We start from the raw sequence: 9,491 nt of genomic DNA on the forward strand, positions 1-9,491 counted from the left end.
AGTTGTCTTCCAATGGCTATAACTTTTTAACCAATTGTTCGATTAACACAAATAAGGTATCATGTTTATGGACAAATACTTCTCACTGTTATAGAATTGGCAAACTATATCTTAAAAATTTAGTTCAAGTGATATTTTTAGAAATTACCTTTCTAACATAATTTGCACATACAACATTTCATATCATTGAAAATACTAATACATTTCGAAATAACAATCCTTCTCAATTTTCATATAACACTAATTTCATTACAATACCTCAAGTAGTTCAAAAGTTATGGCAAAAATACCAGAATATTAATTTTTTTATTTTCGCGATTTCAATTTACTGTATCAATAGATGGCGCCACAGTCGCCAAATTGACAGGTCGTTAGCGAAAATCAAGGTGTTGGTAAACTTGAAATAACTTTTGAAGGTATTGTGATATTTGGAAAATTTAATTGATTCTCTGTGCGGTAAAATACATAAAAATTCCAGTTCATTATTAGATAAATTTTGCAAACAAATAATGTAAAGAATTATTAAAATGCTTTCCAATTGCAATTTTCATAGAAAACAACATTTTATATCGAAAGAGATCTTTTCGTTGGATTTTTCGAAATATCTCAATGCATTTTGAAGTTATTGAAATTTTACCAAAACATTGATTTTCCCTTACGATCTGTCACTTTTGCGACTGTGGCGCCATCTATTGATGCAGTAGATCGAAATGGCGAAAACGAAAAATGTAAGGTTTTCATAAATTTGCAATATCGTTTGAAATAATTGGAGTAGATTAATAAAATTGGTATCATATGAAAGGTAAGAGTTCTAGCTATTTCGATATCAGCTCATAAGTTTATAAATATTAACTTTTATTTACGAAAACTTGTGTTATATTATACCTTTAAAAATTACAACATAAAATACGTTTTTGAAATAAAATTTGGTGAAACTATAATAAAGACAACATTTTGCCCTTTAATATGACACCATATTTGTATTAATAGAGCGATAAGTTTAAAAGTTGCAGGTATTAGAAGAAAAAGTATAAAACACATTTAAAGATATATATGAATGTTTGTGGCTATGGAATCACTACACACTGATTTTATTATTCGCTTTATATACGTATATATATAAAATGTTGACCCTTCGTGTGCAAGATCCATCTTCCAACAACATACAGGCTTGGAAAATATATTAGGTTCCAAAAATATATTAGGCTGTGCAAACTTTGGTTTGAATCGGATGCTCCGTTCGCATCATATTGTGAAATTTATTCTTAGCAAAATTTTGAAAAAAATCCAATACTTTCCTTTTGTACATTTTCCATGCCCAAAGGGTATGACATGCTAATATTATTACAGAAAACGTGTAAAAATTCCACCAAAAAGTCGTTTTATTTTATTTTAACGACATTTTGAAAATAACCGAGTCCGGGACTTTTCAGCCTTTGCGGTGTGATTTCCAATCACTGTTACCACATTGAAACCAAATGAAAAGGAATTTTTAAAGTTTTTTGTAATATATTTATTGTTTTAAAATTAATTATAAATATCCGTCTGAGATAGCTCCCGAAGGGATTAACCAATGACATACTGTAATATTTCTTCCTAACTTAATTCAAGTTCGAAGATGGGGAATTATCGGTTCCCTCCTTCTGGTGCATTCCAATACAAAGTAATATTACATTATTATAAACCCAACTTTGAAACTCCAATTTCATATCAATATTCAACTAATTTTGAAATTTTATTTATTTCACAAGAAATTATAGGATTATACCTTCCACATGACACCACTTTTATTTTAATATCTGCAATACGAAATAAGTTATAGCAAATTAAATGAGGTATGCAATTATAAACCCATCGTCATCGCCATCTTTTGGTGTCTGTAAGACGTTGCCCTTCTCCATACAAAACCCTACATGAACGCCATCTATTGAAAGGAATGATCGGTAACTGCAAAATATTTTGCTTCACAAATGTCTTTCATGGCCTGTAACTAACTCTATTTACACAAATAAATTGATAAATATTGGTCTTTGACATAGAATCGGTAAATTGTATATTGAAAACTTTGGTAAGGCAATAACCTACAAATTAATCCTCCTACATAATTTTTCAAATAAAAGATTTCACATTGTTTACATTTTGAATAGATCAGGAAATAGTCAGACTTCCTACCTTTGATATGACATCAATTTCATTACAATACCTAAAGTAGTTCCAAAGTTATGAGACAAAAACCAGGACATTAAATTCTACATTTACGAAATTTCCAGTTAGGGCATCAATATATGCTGCTCCGTTCGCTAAATTGTATGGTCATAAAGGAAATTGAAATAGGTATATATCTATATAAAAGGGAGTAAAAAATGGATCGATTATACAGCCATAAAATTGAAGTAACGCGCTATGAACTTAACAAAGCACGCATTTTAGTTATGAAATTCAATGATTTGAAAGCTTTAATCGTTTGTATGACGATCCATCGATAAATTATGGACCAAACTGAAGATGTATGACAGAAAAACAAAACACGAGATGTGTGTAAACTGTTAAAAACAGTGTTGCCAAAAAGATAATAGCTAAAAAATCACCTTTATAGGTGTAATAAATATATAATGTCATTGTGTAATAAAACTGCAGAATTCCCTCTAACCATTGCTGCAAAATTCATAAAAATCGGTTAAGTATTTCCGGAGTTATTCGAATTTCAATTCTACCATGCTCCGAAATATACTTTCTGTTCGATGCTGGGCGCCTATTACCAAAAAATGAAAAACACCACAAAAATCGATCTTGCAAAAATGGAAATTTTTTCTTCATACAGCTACAGTGTGTGTATGTGTAAGTAAATATATTTTACATTGCATATGTGCATAAATCACATACAATCACACCTACATATCAAGCAACAAGAAATTGCACCTCGAACTGCCCTTTGCCCCTACAAGTATGCTATAATTTGCATACAACAGACCAGACATTATGAAAACAATTTTTGCCTTTTTTAAAAGATCGATTTTTGTGTGGTTTTTCATTTTCAGGTAATAGGCGACCAGAATCGAGCAGGAGGTGTATTTCGGACCATCGTTGAATTGAAATACAAATATCTCGGCAACTACTAAACCGATTTTTATAAAGTTTCCAGATATGGTTAGAGGAAATTCTGAAGTTTTATTACAAACTGACATTCCACATTTTTACAATTATAAAGGGTGATATTTTAGCTAGTATCTTTTTGGAAACATTGTTTTTAACAGTTTACATATATTTTGTGTATTGTTTCACTGCCAAACATCTTCAGTTCGGGCTATAATTTAACGATGAATAGTCATACAAACAAACAACCCTTTCAAATCATTGATTTTTTTTTTTTTATAAAAATGCGTGCTGTTTTCAAATGGTTCACAGCCCGTTTCTTCAATGTTATGGCTGTATAATCGACCCACTTAGAACCTTAACTAAGTTTTCGAAATAAAATTTGCCGTTTCCCTACCAATGACCAATTTTTTACTTCATTATGATACCTTACAGGTCAGGAAAGGCAGCCCTGAGACCCACTTACATGTGTGGTCCCTGGTATTTTTATAGCAGCCATCTTTCTTTAAGGACTACCAAATCAGTTATGATGAATTTTTTGAAATCTATTTCCTGATATGAGCCCAAAAATGTTGTTCCGAATATCAAACCTGCTACATGTTACGGAGATAAAAGCCCGCAGTTTGCCAATTAATTAAATTTTCTATCTACCTCTTCTGGATGCCTGGTAGGTTTGAGCAATTTCTGAAAGAAAATATGCAGCTAAGCCCCTGACATCGTTCATCAATTTCTTCCTCTACACTACCATTGTATTAAGTATTATCAAGTAAATAGTGTATGTAATTGAGTTATTTCTTTATGTACCTTCTTCGTTTGTTGAAATAAAACAAATAAACAGATTTAAAAAAATACTAAAAATTTGTGTTTATTTATGGACGGACGTCTAAAAAAATCTCTTAGTGGGGGTTCACAATATTAGTTTCTTAGTAACAATAACGCCCTATGGTTCCCAATGAATTTGAAAAAAATCCCAAAAATTTGGTGCACTTTTTTTTGGGCAAATTTCACAAAAATACCAGGCGCCCAGAATTAAGTTGCAAGTTGCCCGCCAAAAAATAAAAATTTCGAAAAATTTTGGTCTGGCCCAACCCGCGAAAAAAATCCGAGCGCCTAAAAGTATGCTACAAATTTTGCAATTGTTTTCAATTTTTTTTTCCGGACTACTTTCTATTTTCTTCTGGGCGCCTGGTATTTTTGTGAAATTTGCAAAATGAAAATGCATACAACCAGGTGAATGAAAAATTGTGACGTCATCACACAAATCATGTCGCATGCGTAGTGGCATGCATGTATACTTACCATATTTGTTGTATCCTTAAATAAAAACAAATAGTAATTTTAGTTTTTATTCAATATTCTTTATTTTTTATTCAATATTCTTTGTAAAAAATATATACATACATTTAAAAAATATATTAAATATAAATTTTAAGAAATAATTTTCTTAACAACTTAGCCCACTTATTTGGACTATATTCCATTGTAATCCTCCTTCCTTGGGGAATTTTATGATTGAGAGATAAGGATAATTCCAAAATATATATTGATCGTTATAGGCGGGGCTGTCATATTTTCCATATTTCGATTGTCATCATACGGAATTTCGAGCATATATAATTCATAAAAGTCTGGAATGAAAAATAAAAGATAAATTAAAAATATATATAAGCATTAAATATAATATATTCTAATAAAAGAGTAAAGGTGACAGATAAGGCTGGATTTTAGGAAATTCGTACTAGAACGGTGAGAAAAGTACTAAATGTGATACCATTTGTATTTGGCGAACCGGTAGAGTTAAAACTCTTAAATTTTAAATGAGGGTCACTGACGGAGTGTAGAATAGATATAGCAAAGGTTTTTTGGAAATCCGAAAAGTACTAAAATGTACTTAATTTGGTACAATTTCGTAGCATGTGTATGGATAGAGCTAAAAACTTGAAATTTGGAATGCAAATTAAGGTTGGGAAGCAGGGTCGATAAAAGGAGCTGGCTTTGGTAGCGTGAACTTATGTATATGAAAAGTACTGTATGGTACTATATTCGGTAAAAATTTAATTTGGAGGTACAAATTGAGTTGAAATCCTGAAATTTTAAATTAACATTACCGTCGAAGTGTAGGATTGGGAAATATATGTAGTTTTGGATTTTTTTTTACTTATGTGTACGAAAAGTACTAAATCGTACTATAATTGGTACAATTTGGATTTGGGTGTACCGATAGAGCGCGAACTATGAAGAATTGGAATACTGATCACTGTGGGGGTGTAGGATTGGGGTATGTGGGAAGTTTTGGAAATTTATATTTGGTACAATTTGAATTGTGGGTGAACCAATAGAGTTGAAATCCTAAAATTTGAATTTGGAACTATTGTGGGAGTGTAGGTTTGGGTTAAGTTGGAAATTTTTGAAATTCGTACTACTGTGAACTAAATTTGGTACAATTTGAATTGTGGGTGTACAGATAGAGTTGAAATCCTGAAACATGGATTTAGGATCGCTGTGGAGCTGTATATTTGAGGTATGTAGGAAGTTTTGGAAATTGGTACTACTGTGTACTAAATTTGGTACAATTTGATTTGTGAGTGAACCAATAGAGTTGGAATCCTGAAATTTGCATTTTGGATAACTGTGGAGGTGTAGATTTGGGTAAAGTTGGAAGTTTTTGAAATTCGTACTACTGTGTACTAAATTTGGTACAATTTGAATTGTGGGTGTGCCGATAGAGTTGGAATCCTGAAACTTGGATTTAGGATCACTGTGGGACTGTAGGATTGGGATATGTGGGGAGTTTTGGAAATTCGTACTACTGTGTACTATATTTGGTACAATTTGAATTGTGGGCGAACCAATAGTGTTGAAATTTTGCAACTTGAATCTGGAATCATTGTGTAGGATCGTTGTATGCAGGAAGTTTTGTTGGATGGTTGAGGAAGGTACTTATGAAAATAATTTGGATTTGGGTGAATCTTTAGAGCTCAAATCATGAAATTTGGTACTAAATGGTACTCAAATTCAATTTTTGGTCGATATTATTGTATGGATTGTCTAGTATTTCAGACATATGCAGTTTTCTGTAAAAATAAAATAATATGTAAATACATGTTTAAATATTACCCACATTCGCTAACGTAGTAGCGGGTATATGGTAGTTTTCCATAAACAATCGTTTTTATATTGCGCACAATTATCTTTAATGATGAGGTACAACTTATATCGTAGTTATATATTGCAGATATTAAAGGTCCAGTGGTAGTTGTATAGTTTCACTGATTCAAACTTCTAATGTGGATTTCGGAAAGTACTTTTTTTGGGCACTAATTGCGATCACCGTCTTTGGTATACAGTTCTTTTAGTTCTTCATGTTCGATTTTTTACGCGAACTCCTTTAAGACAAGAGACTTTTCAATGAGCTTTTTTGAAAATATGCTGAATTGAACAGTCAATTGCGTTGGAAATTTCGACAAGAATCTTCCAAACCCTCGAAAAAGTGGGCGTTACCGTTATATGTCCAAAAATAATATATACTAATTGAATCTTGTAAATTTCCCTTTAAACAAATTCAAAGCGCACATGACCATAACATAATCGAATAGCCAGCCAGGACTATGAAAATAGACAACACACTAGCTTTGGTCATAAAAACGTAATGTAAGTGCAAGTGTGAGCACGAAAATACTTGGAAAACTAAAAGCACATAGAAAATAATTGGAATACTTAACAAAGCGTAAAGATTGCAGTAAAAATTGTCTGTGCCCACCATACATACGTACATATTTAAATTGAAAGACAACGAAAAAGTACTTCCACACTACGATTCAATAACAACTTGAATATTGCCAATGTTACAAAACACAACATTGCCATGATCTTGAAACGACTGAATGGCAAAAATCAATGAAGCAAAAACGAATTTTAAAAATGAAAATTAATACATAAAAATATAAAGAAAACAACTGCAGGAATCATAAAAAACACAAGCCCACTAAACACACACACACTCACCACCACAAGAGGACATTGGAATTGGAAAACTATTTTGACAACAATGTCTTTTGGTTATTGGTTTTTTAAGTGCTCCAAGTGTTACAATTATACCAAGAACAACAACAACAACAAGGAAACATATACGTTCTACTCTTCCCCGTAAGAAACCCCCCGCGGAAAAGCAATACCTTTTAATTGCCACATTGGGGAATTGCTCCACAAGCAATTTTGATGGGGAAATGAAAGTGTCTCCCTCTTCTTTATTCTCCCTCTCTCTATGTTAAGTGGGGTTGATTTTTATGATATCCGTGTGATGTTCTTATTGTCTAGTGCTACTCATAAATCTGTAAACGCCAAAGTACTTTTCAAAATGCAATTGCATGCCATAAACTTTTGATATCCTGTATTGTCTTGTTAAATTCCTTGTTAAACAGTCAATACACAAAGATGTCATTGTGTAGCGGTGTGTGTGTGTGTGCATATGATATTCATAGAACATTTTCTTTGTTAGCTGCGTTTGCGCACACATCCTCCCTTATTCTTGATTTCCCTCTCATTTTTCTCTTATTGACACTCATGTTAGTAACGGTTATGATGTTTAGCTGCTGACAGGTTCATTTCCTTGTTGCTGTTGTCCCCCTCTTATGTATTGTCAAGAGTTGTTTTTATTGTTATGATCAGCACGCGTGGTTCTCGCTAAGTGTGAAAGATATGCCAGACGAAATTTGTCCCCAAAGATTTGTGGTGATTTACCTTTTCCATGAAAATTCCTGGTAGCGAGCAACTGTCAATCATCAATCTCATTAAAGTGAAAATAACTTGGGTAAGGGTTTCGTTACGTTTGTCAATATTTAATTTGAATATCGGAAAAAAGGATTTAAAGTATCTACTGCGAATTCTTCTTGTTTTAGATTTTTAGAAGTATTTGGATCGAAGAAAAAATTCATATCTTGAACAGATGTTTTAGGTGGAAATATTTGAATTAAATTTTGAAATATTCTAGAGTCTTTACTAACAGCCATATTCGATTTTGTAATCTCAGTCTTATGCCTAATGAGGGTATATATACATTGCTACGGCAAAATAGTGCCTCATCGAAATATTGTTTTTAGACCCTATGATTCTTTGGGCCAAATTCGTTTCAGATAAATTGGAGTGAATTTACAAATGTCTGTCTGTCTGATACGCACGATAACTCTGGAAGGTTGTAACCGATTTCCTCAAAACATTGCACATCGTAATGTCTATTCCAAAATTAAATAAAGTTTCAAGATAAGGAACGTCGGTCCAATCCACTCCTTTTGGTACGTCCCATACAAAGGTTGAAATAAATCTAATTTTAGGCGAATGGAATGTCATAACATTTCTTTCAAATCCAAATTAAGGGGACCCCCCATTCTCGGGGTCAAAATTTTTTTTGATTTAATTCGAATCTACACTGATTCAAGAATGTCCCTACAAAATTTCAAGTGAAAATCTCAAGAACTCTTTGAGATATAGCCGATTTATTGTGTCAGCATCAAGTGACGGCTAAAGGGCTTCTCAAACTTTAAACGCGTTTTCTCCAAACATTTTTTTGCGAATGGCGGGCACGATAACTCAAAAACTAATAACCCAATCGATTTCAAATTTTTTTTTGATAAAAAATCGGCGATTTTCCAAAAATATTTTTTCAAAGGTCCGCCATTTAGTTAATTTAAGAGCGAAGTCAATAATCCTAGTTCATACGAGAACCAGACATGTACTCTTTCTAACACCGTTGGAATTTTAGGATTTCGATGTTCCAGTGAGGAGTTATCATGCCCGCCATCAAAAATAAGGACTTTTCTTTGATCACAAAAAACAACAACAACATTTTTTTTGTAAATTATCTTTCTTCTATTTTAAATCTTCAATTATATATGTGTAAATTTACAAACCTTAACAAGCATTGGTATTGATTTACCAGCCCATTGAAAATATTGAAAAATTAAAATCGAGAATGGGTGGGGTTCCCTTAAGTTCGAAAATGGGGCAAGATCGCCCACCCCTTCTGGTACTTCTACCAGAAAATGGTCAAAATTGTGGTGAAAATGCAATGAAATCTTGAAATTTGGAATGCTAATTAGTGTTGAGATGTAGGGTCTATCCAAGGAGATGGTTTTGTAAGCGTGTACTCATGTGTACGAAAAGTACTATACGGTACTATATTTGTAACACATTTCATTTGGAGATACAAATCGAGCTGGAATCCTGAAATTAACATTACCGTCGGAGTGTAGGATTGGGATATGTACGTAGTTTTGGAAATTTGTTACTTATGTGTACGAAAAGTACTAAATCGTACTATAATTGGTACAATTTGGATTTGGGTGAACCGATAGAGCGGGAACAATGAAATTTGGAGTCAGATCACTGAAGGGGGTTGGGAT

This window comes from Musca vetustissima, unplaced genomic scaffold, assembly GCF_032173495.1.
Source record: "Musca vetustissima isolate MV318-11 ecotype Yass unplaced genomic scaffold, APGP_CSIRO_Mvet_v1 utg237999, whole genome shotgun sequence".
NCBI lineage: Eukaryota > Metazoa > Arthropoda > Insecta > Diptera > Muscidae > Musca > Musca vetustissima.